Source organism: Rhyacophila brunnea, unplaced genomic scaffold (assembly GCF_057557595.1).
Source record: "Rhyacophila brunnea isolate RB1 unplaced genomic scaffold, BYU_Rbru_1.0 scaffold_3, whole genome shotgun sequence".
Classification (NCBI taxonomy): domain Eukaryota; kingdom Metazoa; phylum Arthropoda; class Insecta; order Trichoptera; family Rhyacophilidae; genus Rhyacophila; species Rhyacophila brunnea.
The window spans coordinates 32,078,259-32,092,180 of record NW_028232965.1 but is presented as its reverse complement, the minus strand read 5'-3'; positions in this window follow the sequence as shown (position 1 = coordinate 32,092,180).

Here is a 13,922-nt window from a genome sequence, read left to right as displayed (position 1 = left end):
TATGATATGAAAATATATTTGCAGGAAAAATGTAAACATGATGAATAATTTCTTAAATTGTATTTATTCATATTTGTTTATAATATTATTTCAATGAAGTGTGTGGTTACTAAATTACCACCACAATTTCACTAGGTCATAGTATGAACTATTTTGAAACTCACATTTGAAATATTATACAGAAGTGTTGAAGTTTTGAATTTGCATAGTAAAGTTATTTATTATTTATAAAGATACTTATGCATCAACATATTCATCAATAGTCCTACTAAAATATGATGTATACATTTATCTATACAAGTAATAAATATATGAAGTAAGTTATTTCGAATATGAGTTAGAATATTCAGCCGACGATACACTGTAAGCATAATAGATGCAAATAAATGTTATGTATCTACATATAGGTATAATATAGAAAGGTAAATTTTAATTTAATATGTCCTAATTGAAGGTAAGGTAGGTATTATATTTATTCTAATAATAAAAATAGTAATCATAATAAGTATTTATGACATACCAACAATAACAAAGTAACATAGTAAAAGATAGATTGTATTGCAAAAAATATTCATCATTCAACTGTCGAGTAATTTGATGCAAAAATATTCTGGATGTTAAATCCATTCAAAATTTAAATAATGTTTCCATACACTGTAGTAATTTTAATATACGTGGTTGATAAGTGGAATTATCGTAGTTGTAAAATCAAATCATTCAAGACACATCCACGTGTAAGGTAATTAGAACATTTTTCAACATTTATCAGGTAGGTAATAGTAACATTTAATATATTATATATATTTAATAGAATAAAATTTAAAAAAATGAACGGTTTGTTTCAATTATTATATAATAAAGAAAAATGAAGAAATTTTGATAGATGATATAATTCAAGAGGTCTATGACGTAATAGTGTTAACATAGAATAATTCAATAGATAGGTACTTATATAATATATGACTCGTCATGCCTAGTAAAAAAAATGTTCGAAGTAAATAAAATAACAATATAATAAAATGTACCATAACAAAATTAATTGGGTACTATTAATATTTTAATGTCATCTGATACGAATTTCGATGACTACTATACCCCGTTTACGTCTGCATGGATTTACTGTTGACAGTACGAATTATCGCGGCCATAACAAGAAAATGCACGTGTAAACACGTGTTAATTCATATATAAACTTACAATTGTTATTGTCATAAATGTGCGTTTGTTGAACGCTTTTATCTAATTATTACATATAATTATTTGGTTGTTGTATCATTAAAGTGTAATTTTTAAGTTCTCTTGAATGTTTTGGATGATTTTTGGAATAATTCATAGTTTAGACTAGTTTACGAGTAGAGTATATTTATTTAATTAAAAAGAAATAGTTTGTTTAGAAAATAATAATGTGTTCAATTTAAAAGACTCATTCTTTCGATCAATATTGGGCCCATCAAGCAAAATTGCTTCGCAAATACTTTCACGAGCTTCATTAAAATGTTCATCTTGTCACTTAAATTAAATTCAAACTTTTTTCTCAGTCATGATTTAGTACCACGCAAATATTCGGCAACTTTTTAATTTCACATAAAGGTGAAATTAGACTGACAGATGACTACTTTTGGTCTGACTGTAGTAGTCCATCATTGAAGAGGCTATTTCATTCTGAAGCATAGTTTCCACAACAATATAAATCAAATATATATTGTACATAATATTTTTTACTTTATCATTTTTAAAACCTTTACTAAAAGGGCTCTAGATATTTATTGTACTAAAAAATATTGGGAGTGCGTCGTGGTACCCCAGTGGCCCTAATTCTCATGACTGAAACAAAATACACGAAAATCTTAATATTTCCAGGAAACCTCCATTCAATAAGCTGGCATACGTTCATATCGATAGATTTGGTGATTATTTTCATCACAAGTATAGTATAATGAAGAAAGACAAAGTATGTTGTATCTTGTGAATGTTTTGGCATCAGAGTCTATGTTTCCAAGTAAACGAAACAACGTCGTCGAGTAGACATCGTGACTATTTTGTCAGAAAATTGAACGATTACTTATCTAAAGCACATGTCAATACCAAGATTACCAAGTAATGATTTTCCAGTATCCTACAAGGTTGTTTATAATAGAGACAAAAAATGTAAAGTGCTCATACTATCGCAGAAACCAGTTGATGTGTATTTAGTAAACGTTATTATCGACGATTTTGGTCAAGTTTTGGTTATCAATCAGTAAAGAATTGGTCCGAAACAAAATGGTTCTATTTGGAAAGACTTACCTCTGCGACGCTATGTTTTCAGCTGTAGTTGATATAAAAACCAAAAATTGCTCACAACTCATTGTGGAACGAAAAATGGGGGCAACTGTAGGTTCTCTAGTTTGATTTAAAAAGATTCACCTATTTGATACTCAGTTTTTTCCGAGTGACGTGAAAAGTAAATAAAATAATTCTACACTGGACTAATTTACATATGTTCATATTAACCGTTTTGCTAAATTACACATTAATCTGATAATTTTCTTGAGATACCATCATAATTAAAACTCACTTACTGTTCATTTATGTATATACCATGAAATTGTATACATTTTATAGCGTGTATCTATTTGTATCTACATTATTATAATATTGTATATTATATATTGTCAGACTGATGCATTACTTATTTAACGATAAAACTGATTGCCACTGTTCTAAATATTGTGGAAAAATTATAACATTTTCCAATAAATAATAATATATACTAAACTTGGTAACAACAAATGCCACCTAACCTTCTTTCATCATTCGATATGCTCATTATCGTTTATAATTTTTACCAGTGAAAGTTTTAAGAAATTTGTGATCCTAAAATGTTGAATTATCAAATGAGTACGTTATATTAAAATCATACAAAACCATGTGAAAACTAGTACAAATTAGACTCGTGGCTACATGGCTATGTTTAATGCCGTAGTCTTGTTTTAAGTGTATTTGATTGACGTATTGACAACTTTCACATTTCAATTTTTTTGGAATTAACATATTTTTTTACACATCTTAAGAATTAATTAATATTTATTTGACCCTATCAAGAACCAGATAACGTTTAATTCAGCTATTTGGCCGCAATTACGCTACCTAATAATTGTATAAAATTATTCCAAAATTCTTCGTTCGTATTTCATTATAAATTTATTATTTAGATACATTAATATACCCATAATATGCAAATTTATTTCATAACACTTTCATTACCAGAACCGCACATAGTAAGCGTACATCGCGTGTGGAATGTGCGGGCGGTCGGATTTCATAGTTAGTTCAATATCATTTTCCAAATAACTGTAGAATATACTTATATAAGTTGGTACAATACTTTATTCAGGCCCTCTATCCCAAGCTCCAGTCGGTCACACTTAGTCTCTCTGGATCCCTCTTGATGTTGTCCTTCCATCGCTTCCGGAGGCAGCACAGGCGCTATATGCCGTATGTAAGACACAATGTAAGGTAAAGTTTATGAAGGAGACCCAGACGAGATGGTCACATTACACTGTTGGTTTCCAAACTATATGTTACTACGCCTCCCTTTTAAAAAAAAGTAATCTTGGAGCCTCCCTCCCCTCTTATATCATTAAATAATTAAAAAAAAAAACATTATAAAAATAAACAAGGTTTTACTACCTACTTATAATAGTATTATATTCAATATTATTTTTTTTCATGCGATGAATGTGCTTATTTATTAGCACAATCAACTATTTCAATAGTAGTCAATCCAAATTCATCATCGTTCATTGACAAACGGATTCTATCATGGGCCCCACATCCTGAAGCGGGCACCCAGACCAGGATCTTTGGCGGGCCCACCTACCTATTGCTGAGGTTAAGGGCATTGTGGTGCTCTAATGTAGTGTTTACGAAATTATACACGGCAGTTATCATTGAAATATATCAATCATCATACAGGTATTACATCAAATTGCAACGCACAACCACATAATTAAAATATTTAATAGTCCTGGAACAGCGACTTTTTTTACTTTTAATAAAAAAATGTGAAAAATGCATTAGCAAACTAACCAAAAACTCAGTAAATAGATTTTTGTTTGCTTCAATAAACCTAACTGGCGCAGAAATCATTTAATAGTGGAAACATGGCGAACTATTTTTTATTGTAATAATTTTGGTTTCCAAAGCTCCATTTTTTTATGAGTGCCTTCACTTTGTCTTTTTAAATCTTCTTCTTCTTCTTCCACGGCGCTACATCCCGAGGTGGGATTTGGCCTCCTCCACAACCGCTCTCCACTCACTCCGGTCTCTCGCCACACTTCTCCAGTTACCGGGTCTTCCTAGATGAAGCCAGTCTACTTTTACGGCGTCAGCCATCTCCTTCTTGGGCGGCCTCTGGGTCTCTTCCATTGGGGTAGCCATATCGTCATTATCCTTGGCGCTCTAACTTCAGGCATTCTCTCCAAATGTCCCACCCATCGTAGTCTTTGGAACTTAAAGTATTTTATGATTGTTTGCTGGTCAATCAGCTCTTCCAACTCGTGGTTCATTTTTATTCTGTAGTTCCCATTTTTCAACGTGGGTCCAAAGATTTTGCGGAGTATTTTGCGCTCAAAGACAGCTAATTTGTTTTCCTTGTTTTGAGTTAAGCACCAAGTCTCACAGCCATAAGTGACCACTGGCCTTATAATTGTTTTATATTACTTCTTCGGCCTAGCATTTTCGACCCCACCAGTCGCTTGCAGGCATGCCAGCATTTATTCCCGGAGATAAGGCGGCTTTTTATCTCCTCTGCTGTCTTATTTTGGGTATTTAGGCTGGATCCGAGATACGTTAACTCCTCCACCCCTTCATATGCATGCTGTCCTGTGTCTATATTCTGCAGCGGTACCTGATTGCGTGTGCTGACCATATACTTAGTTTTTGACTGGTTTATTTGCAGCCCAGCGTTTTCTGATTTTATTTTCATAGTGCCACCATGGTCGATCATCCTCTGTTTGGATATGCATGTAATTACTATGTCGTCAGCATAAGCGCACATCTGCATTGTACTGTTATCTACCCATCCTCTTATGTTGGTTTCACGAGCTATGGATTCCACCACAAGGTTAAATACCATAGTGGATAGCGCATCCCCTTGTCTCACACCTGATTCGATTTTGAAGCTTTCAGTTTGCTCATTTTGCACAGTGACAACTGCTTGAGTATCCGTTAGTGTGGTCTTTATTAGCCTTACTAGTTTAAGGGAATTCCCAGTATTTTTAGGCTTTGCAGCATCTTATCCCTATTCACGCTGTCGAAAGCTTGTTTAAAATCAATAAACAGGTGGTGGAATGTAAGGTTGTATTCGTGCGCTTTCTCCATAGTTTGCCTCATGAGATGAATGTAATTTATGGTGAATCTATTTGGTCGGAAGCCGCATTGGTATTCTCACAGGTTTTCCTCACCATAGATCATTAACCTGCTATACAGTACAGATGAGAAAACTTTTATAAGCTGTGTTTAGAATTGTGATCCTCTGTAGTTATCGCACATTGTTTTGTCTCCCTTTTTCAGAATAGGCACGATAATACCCATCTTCCATTCCTCAGGTAGAATTTCTTTTTCCCAAATATTGAGAATTATCTTGTGGATATTTGCTTCCAGTGTTGGTCCACCACTCTTTATCAGCTCGGCTGTTATCCTGTCGGTTCCAGGTGCTTTATTGTTTTTCAGCGTTCTTAATGCTCTTCTTACTTCAAGCAGAGTAGGCTCACCAATCAATTCCTCAGCAGTGTGGTACAATACTTCTTCCGTTTCCTCATGACCATTACTATTATAAGCCTGATTTAAAAGTGTTGTGAAATAGCCTTTCCGATCGATATAATCCACTTGCGTGAGGATTAGTTTATATGATTTTTTTTTATTGTCTATTTCTTCGTTTAGTGTACTTTCATGTAGGTACTTTTGTTTTTTGCTTACTCATCTAATTACTCTGATTTTACCACGTTTTTCTTAGCTCGTATTCTTGTTTGTCCATTGGTTGTTTATCCAGTACAAATCTTGTAATCGATTTTTAACTAACTTTCCGACTAGCTAGACGTTTTAAACTTTTAGTATACATCAAAACACGATGCCAACGCATTCTTTTAATAATTTTATCCATCTTTAAGTAGAATTGAATTCATTTTTAGTTCATTCTGTTTTGTATGAAAAGTTATTTCGGAAGAAATCCGTAATCCAATCCACTATTATTGGTTGCTAAGGGGGTGGTTCTAGCAACTAAATTATTAATATACACGTACGTTACTATGGAAATCAAAATGACATTTCAGTATTCTATATTTGTTTGTTGCAAAATAGCAAAAAAATGATTTGTTGACAATTGGCTTATTTGTCCTAAGTTATTAATACATAGAATTGTCAAGTTTATATGATTCAACAGAAAATTTAAAAACAAATTGCAAGATAAAAAGTTCTTTTTATCTTGTAATTTTTCATAGAAATATTGTTCTGTTACATGTATATTTGTTTTTTCCTATGTGAAAGTCTTGAATGCATAATAAATATAAAATAAATAAATGTTAATTTGAATAAATTTAAAATTAAACTTTAAAGAATAATTGTGCGATAATTCGTGAACTTGAACAACAACATTATTTATAAAATCTTATTTTATAATTGAAAAAAACATCTGCTGAAATCAGACTAACCCATTTTAAAATAGAACATTTCAATATGTCACCATTTATTTCAAATGAAAGTATAGATATGGTTTGTATTATAAATTTCTTCAAAAAATAGTGTCACTGGTGTCATTTTAACCAATTTACTAGGTACTAGGTACTACAATCAAATATTAAGTATTTTACTGTTTAAATTGATATTTCATATGTAAATGCATTTTTTACAATACCCAATGATTGCTGTCCAATGTACAACCTCGGTCATTACGTTTTTTTTTAATCATGATAATAATATTATATTCCTTAAATATTTAATTACTAGTTTGTATGGAATTTGATCGACTACCTTAATAATACTTTTTTGATTTATTTTTTCTATAATGATGTTTATTTGATTGCGTTATTAATTCAGCAGATTATAGGATAATTTGGGATAATTATATTAAAATATTATGTTACTTTAACCGTTCTCTATTAGAAAGTTTTGAGAGTGCATTAAAAGGTTTTTTTGTATAGTTTTGTCCAAATAAATAAATTATACTCATCATTCATCAGCGTAAATGAATTTATATGAAAGACCTCTCTGACACAGAAATATACTCAAATTAATCATTTTTCTTTTACGCACTTTGAGAGCAATGCAATTGCTATTAATTAAACTAAAATTTCTTTACGTCCTAGCCTGGTTTAATTTACTAGATATTTATTTTTACTCCATGTCCACAATATGGACTACATAACAATTATAATGTGGGAGTAATATTCATACTAATATTTAATAAATAGTAAGTACATCAGAAAACTATAGTATTATATTAGTATGGTCGTTTAATGAGTGAACATACCCCCGTTTCACACAAAACGAATTTTATCGCAGCGACGAAAATCTGTGAGACTATTTTCCAACAATTATTCGTAGTAGAGCGTCATATTATGTAAAAAAAAAAATCGTTTGGCGAAAAATTATCGCGGCGATAAAATTTGCTGCATATGAAACAGGAAATATATACTGCATATTATTACAGAAAATATATACTCAAAGATTATAATGATTTGATATCTCAAGCAGGATCCATAGAAAAGGCGTAATACACATTTGGTGTAAGACATTGTCATTGAGACACTTCTATGACGTATAATTGAAACCAAACTTATTCAATAGTATCGCACATGTACCCACCTGCATAATGTCAAAGCCAAATGTATCAGTCAAGGTCTGATTTGCAGAAAAAATATGTTTATGGCATGGGTCAAATCGACGCTATTTAGGTGTCCCGCTGAACGGGAGCCTGACTTATCAAGACCATCCCAAGAAAATAAAAGGGAAAACTAGAACCACAATTAACAAGTAAGTATAACAAATTAGCAGTAAAGAGCTGGAGATGTAACCTACATACTCTCTACACTGCCTCGCTTGCCCTAGTTTAGTCTTTCGCCGAGTATTGTACCTACTTCAGTTTAGTGTGCATGCCGCCAGGTAAATACAGCCACACGAATAATAAGCGGAATGCTCACCTCAGATCCACTATCATAGCTGCTGGTAGTATTAAATATCTATCAAAGTTCTGGCGTGACACAATGACTCTAAGACAGTATAAAAAGTTTCACAAAACTCTGAACATCCGCATTATACTTTATACTTTTCTACGCATAGGCTATCACTTACATCCTGCCACCATACGAGTAAACCATCATAGGACCCTGGACTGTTCTAAATATTGGTTGGATTGGAGAATTGATAAATTTCGTTATGATACGAGGCTCGTAGAAACTTGACAAGGAGATTGATTGAAGCTATGGAAAGGCCTTCATTCAGCAGTGGATGACGATTATAGTATAAGAGATATGATAGGCGACGTATTTTAAGAAATATAAATTAACAGTGCTTCAATATTCATGACAGCATAAACGACCATAACTGGAATAATTGCTGGCTTCCAGGCTAACAACATCATAATAATTTTACCAATTTCATCTATAGATACTTTGTGAATTTTAATCAAGACGTAATACATATTTCTTATTTAAGCAATATTTATTTTGTATTTATTTTTATACTCTCATACCAAAAAATATTCCCAAATTGCTTTGAGTTTTATGTATCTAACATTTACTATGCTTCTGAAAAAAAAAATACTTGAAAAATACATTCGCATTCTACTTAAACACTGGGCAGTCAAAGATGACATCCTTTCAGTTAGCTGAAAAATAAATCATATGAATAAAACATGACTGAATAATTTAATTTTGGTAAATTTGGTATTATGCAAAAAACAGTGATTGTAGTGAAAACTAAACTGCCCGGACTTATAATTTCTTTTTGAAGCAGGCCATACATTATCCATTCGAAGAAACCTTGCAAGAGAGATAAGCACGATTTGGCATCATAAAAACTGAGTGAAAAATACAGTGCAGATAAAATTATTATGAATATTAATATATGTTTCAGCCGTACAACTATGGGATCAGATCGATATAATATATTATTTTACAATAATAATCTAAAAAAGTTATTAGTCATTTTAAACATCAACATAGTAAACATATTTTCTCCGATTACAATGCAACGAAATTCTCATATAATGCATTAAACTATAATAGTGGAATAACTTAATCTTGAAAATACGCAGATTGTGATTTTCTTCTACTGCGCATGAATTACATAAGGTAAAACTGATTATTGTTACCGCTATTATTTCCAACTGCTCTTACATTAAGCCTATTTTGTCGTTTTCTGTCACTCGGTGTCGCTCTAACTACATCACATTTTCTGTCAAAACTATCGAACTATGTGGTATGTTTATAGTTCTGAGCACAGGAAGATATGGATTCTTCTACATATATAAAATTACTGTATTAGCAATAAATTCAACACACGAACAAGACTACATGAACGCAAAGACAATATTATTATATTACTGAAAAAAACTCCAGATGGCAGTGTCACCTGGCAATATTATTGTCAATGAGCTTAATAATACTATTTAGTATTTAACTAACAATAATATCATAAGAAAGGCAATATAGGGTCGATTCAAAACGCGTCGTTTTGAATACCAATACCTATATGTTGGTACGAGTAGGTATCTATTTCGATATAGCTCATATGTATTTTACGTGAGTTTCAAGAGTGAATGGGAAGAAGTGTGAAAAAATTCTATACGTGACAAAGCGATTAAATGAAGCGGACATTTAACAGATGCAACGTGGGTGTTCTATTTATGCGATCGCGCAACAAAGACGCAAACTTGTTCGCATGCAAATTTATGTACATCATATAGAGATAGCTTATGTGCTACAGGCAGAGTAACAGATAAATCAAGACACATATATTTTTATATACCTGATGTAATTATAAGCCATGTACCTACATGCATTCAGTACAATAAGCTAGTGATTGTCAAATATAACTTGACATATTATTTTATAAAACAATGCATTTTTTTCATTTTTTCTCTCGCTTAATCATTGCGGTTCTCATATTGAATTAGCAATTCAATTATCAGTTTCGCGTTTTGGATTAAAATATTGTGGCAAACTCTTCCCGTAACTTTATAATAATGGCAAAAGGTTTTAAATAAAATAATCACACATGCCAATAACTATGTTCTAAATTGAAGAAGATCGATCAGGACATGTAGAATACTTATCTACTTATATTTAAAATCTACCATCCATTCATCTACCAACTAAAATCTCATTGGGCGTAACTTTTGGTACACCATGACAACAATTCTTACATCACTACTATTCATTACTACATATTATTTACCGTGGAATACCAGCGTATCTAAATGTAAAATTCCAAAATGTCTTTAATGTGTCATCAATTAATATGTCAATCTTTAGATCATATTGGAGTAGGTACAATAAAGCCTATATTAGTCAAAGCAGCTTTTGTGTTTCAGTTTGCTGACAAAAATAACTAGATATATTACATATTAAGTATAAATAATATAGTATATATTTTATATTATATAATATATGATATATAATATAATATATTATATAATATATTATATATTATATTATATATTTTACATTATAAATTATATTATATAATTGGATAATATACCTATATCATATTATAATAATTATGATATATATTATCCATTATGTATTATATATATTAGATAGGTATATATTATATCTTTTAATACATCTTATTTTTCTCAATCTTAGATAATAATAATATACTTATATTGGGAATGGGACGACTGGACTCCGGACAATTGGACGCCGCACTGTCGTAGACACGTATACAGAACATATACGAGTTATTTTAATCAGTTCCTATCTACTTCTTAGTAGTTTTAATTCATTTTACACTTAACATAATGTATTTTTTATTGCGGATTGAGAATTACCATGCCTAAGGCTTTATATAAAATAAAAAACACTTTTTTCATTGGAACTTAAACATTTTATGCACGATTAAATCATTATTTACGTCTGCATATTTACATTCTCACCAACTATTAAATCATAATATAATCATTTAAACATAAATAATAATATTAAATATTTTTTTAAAGTACCTATAAGTACCTAATGTCTATGTATTTTCTGATTCCGCGGCGTCCAGTTGTCCCGGTGCCAAATAGTCCTAGACCCCTTATATTAGGTACGATGTTTTATAACCAGGAAAAATTCTAACGTGTGTGGGTGTGAATCAAGTAAAAGTTATTTTCAATGTCACTGACTTTACCGGCATACACACTATACAGCAATGTAATATTATAAGTTCATCCGTGTCGATGAACCATTAGAATGTCAAAATATACAGCCGCATATATATATATGACCTACTGAACATTCGAACAGATTTTTTACGTAGATAAAATCTATCGAGGGTTTCGTCTGGTGCAGTTTACTTTCTTTTCGCCCTGTCTCTTTATTTTTTGATGTATCGTGCTCGATGAATTCTAGTATATACCCACAAATCATACAATATGTCAGTGCAGTGCTTAAATGCTTTCCTACTATTTCTAATGCGGTGCAAAAGAAATTACGAAGGTATGTATAATGTATAAGTATTATACCTACTGTTTACTCAAATAAAAGATATTAAAATATTTCACCATGAAACACTATCGCCCCTTTTGGGTTACTAATGCGATTGCCTCGCGAAGACAGATTGCCCCTCACTAATGAAAGTGAATAAATAATTGTTCTTTTATTAAAATTGTATTGCTTCATATACTAGTTTATTTCCATTTGCTTAAAGTATAAAGAATTTTCTTCAGAAACATTTTATTTGTTAGGTGTGATATAACATTGACCCGTGAGACTTTCAGAGAATTCATTTCGGTATGTTTTGTAATTATATAACAGTGATGCATACGTAAAATTATAGCCATGTTTAGTAAAATTATTTAAACAAAAAAAAATATAAATCTTAGTAGTGTTCTGCGTCCGAGTACCTACTGCACACGGACGTGCCATTGGGTGCAGTGATAACCGTGAATGATTTAATTTTATTGATTCTTCACAGACATATCAATCGACTCTTCTTATAACATTATTAGATACCTTTATTTCAATTTATTATAAATAAAAGTTTTAATAATTTAATCGATTGTTATGAGTTGTTTATAGGTCCGCACCACTAAAAACCCGTTGGCCGGTTTCTCGTGCAATTATTGTATTATATGCCATACTTTCAGTAAATGTGTATCTTTTGCTGAATAATATAGGTAATGGGACGACTGGACTCCGGATAATTGGACACCGCACTGTCGTAGACACGTATACAGAACGTAGACGAGGTATTTTAATCAGTTTCTATCTACTACTTAGTAGTTTAATTCATTTTACTCTTAACATAATGTATTCTTTGTTGCGGATTGAGAATTACTATGCCTAAGGCTTTATATAAAATAAAAAACTCTTTTTTCGTTGGAACTTAAACATATGCACGATTAAATCATTATTTACGTCTGCATATTGACATTCTTACCAACTATTAAATCATAATTATAATCATTTAAATATAAATAATTTTATAAAATATTTTTTTTAAAGTACCCTTAAGTACCTAACGTCTATTTATTTTCGAATTCCGTGGCGTCCAGTTGTCCCGGTGCCAAATCGTCCTAGACCCATAATATATATCTTGGTCACGGTCACTGAAAAAATAATAAACACAATTCCTGTAGGCTATATACCAGTGATCGCCAAACGGTCGGTCGCGAGCTACCAATAGCTCGCGGCGGCATTTTCTGTAGTTTGCGGGAATGATCTCTAAAGTACAAGCATTTTCCAACAAACTTACATTCTGGAAGCACAACCTAAGTCGTAGAGACTGAAATTAAGATTGATTAAGAACCGAGAATTGAAAAAAATGTGAAGGAAAGTGAATGCAATTCTTTTCACTAAATATTTTTACTTTTACTCACACTTATTTCAAGATATCTTTCAATTATTGTTTTGTTTATAAATAAATAATTAAAGTAGCTACGCATTTTATGTGTTATTGAAAGCCCGATGTCCTAATTTATTTAAGTATGTAATACAATAATAATACTAATATTATGAATAGTAAGATAAAAGACGGTGATAAAAAAATATAAAGAAGGAATATTTATAAGTAGCTCACATTCATGTTGAGTTTGGAGACCACTGCTATATACCAATACAGTAAATTTTGACGCAGGGCTTTAAATGTGTGAGTGTCCGACGAAAATGAACCACGCATTATAGACGTCCAATAGCGTGTGTAATACACCACCATTGAATGAGCGTCAATGTATAAACCGAGAGCAGTTGTCAGTATTCGACGTATGATGTATTGTTGACACGTGCTTAAATTTATCCCGTATTCTTCCTTATTCGAGATCGGTTGCGTGCTTCTCTTTACTTGTTAGGTATTTCAGTTTCCATTGTTTCTGAGTTCCCTGGTCACGGTCCTTCCTCTTTCTCGATAAATTATGAAGATAACGATTGATAATTAATCCTTCAATAATTATTAATTTTAGAAAAATCGATAAGAATTTTTTCAGTATTGGTTATGGGTACAAACAGATAAGTATAGTATTAATTTTGTGCCAACAACAGCATAATCAAAAGTACCTATCAGTTTTTTTTATAAATTATTTGAACTTCACCTGCTTTTATGCTCTTGACCATGAGAGTTTATAGCATATGTATTGTTTTATTGCATGTATTTATTTAAAAATGATTTTACAGCCGATTGTATGTTTAATGAAAATGATTTAAACAACGACATTATTCAATTTTAAAGAACAGTGTTAAGTT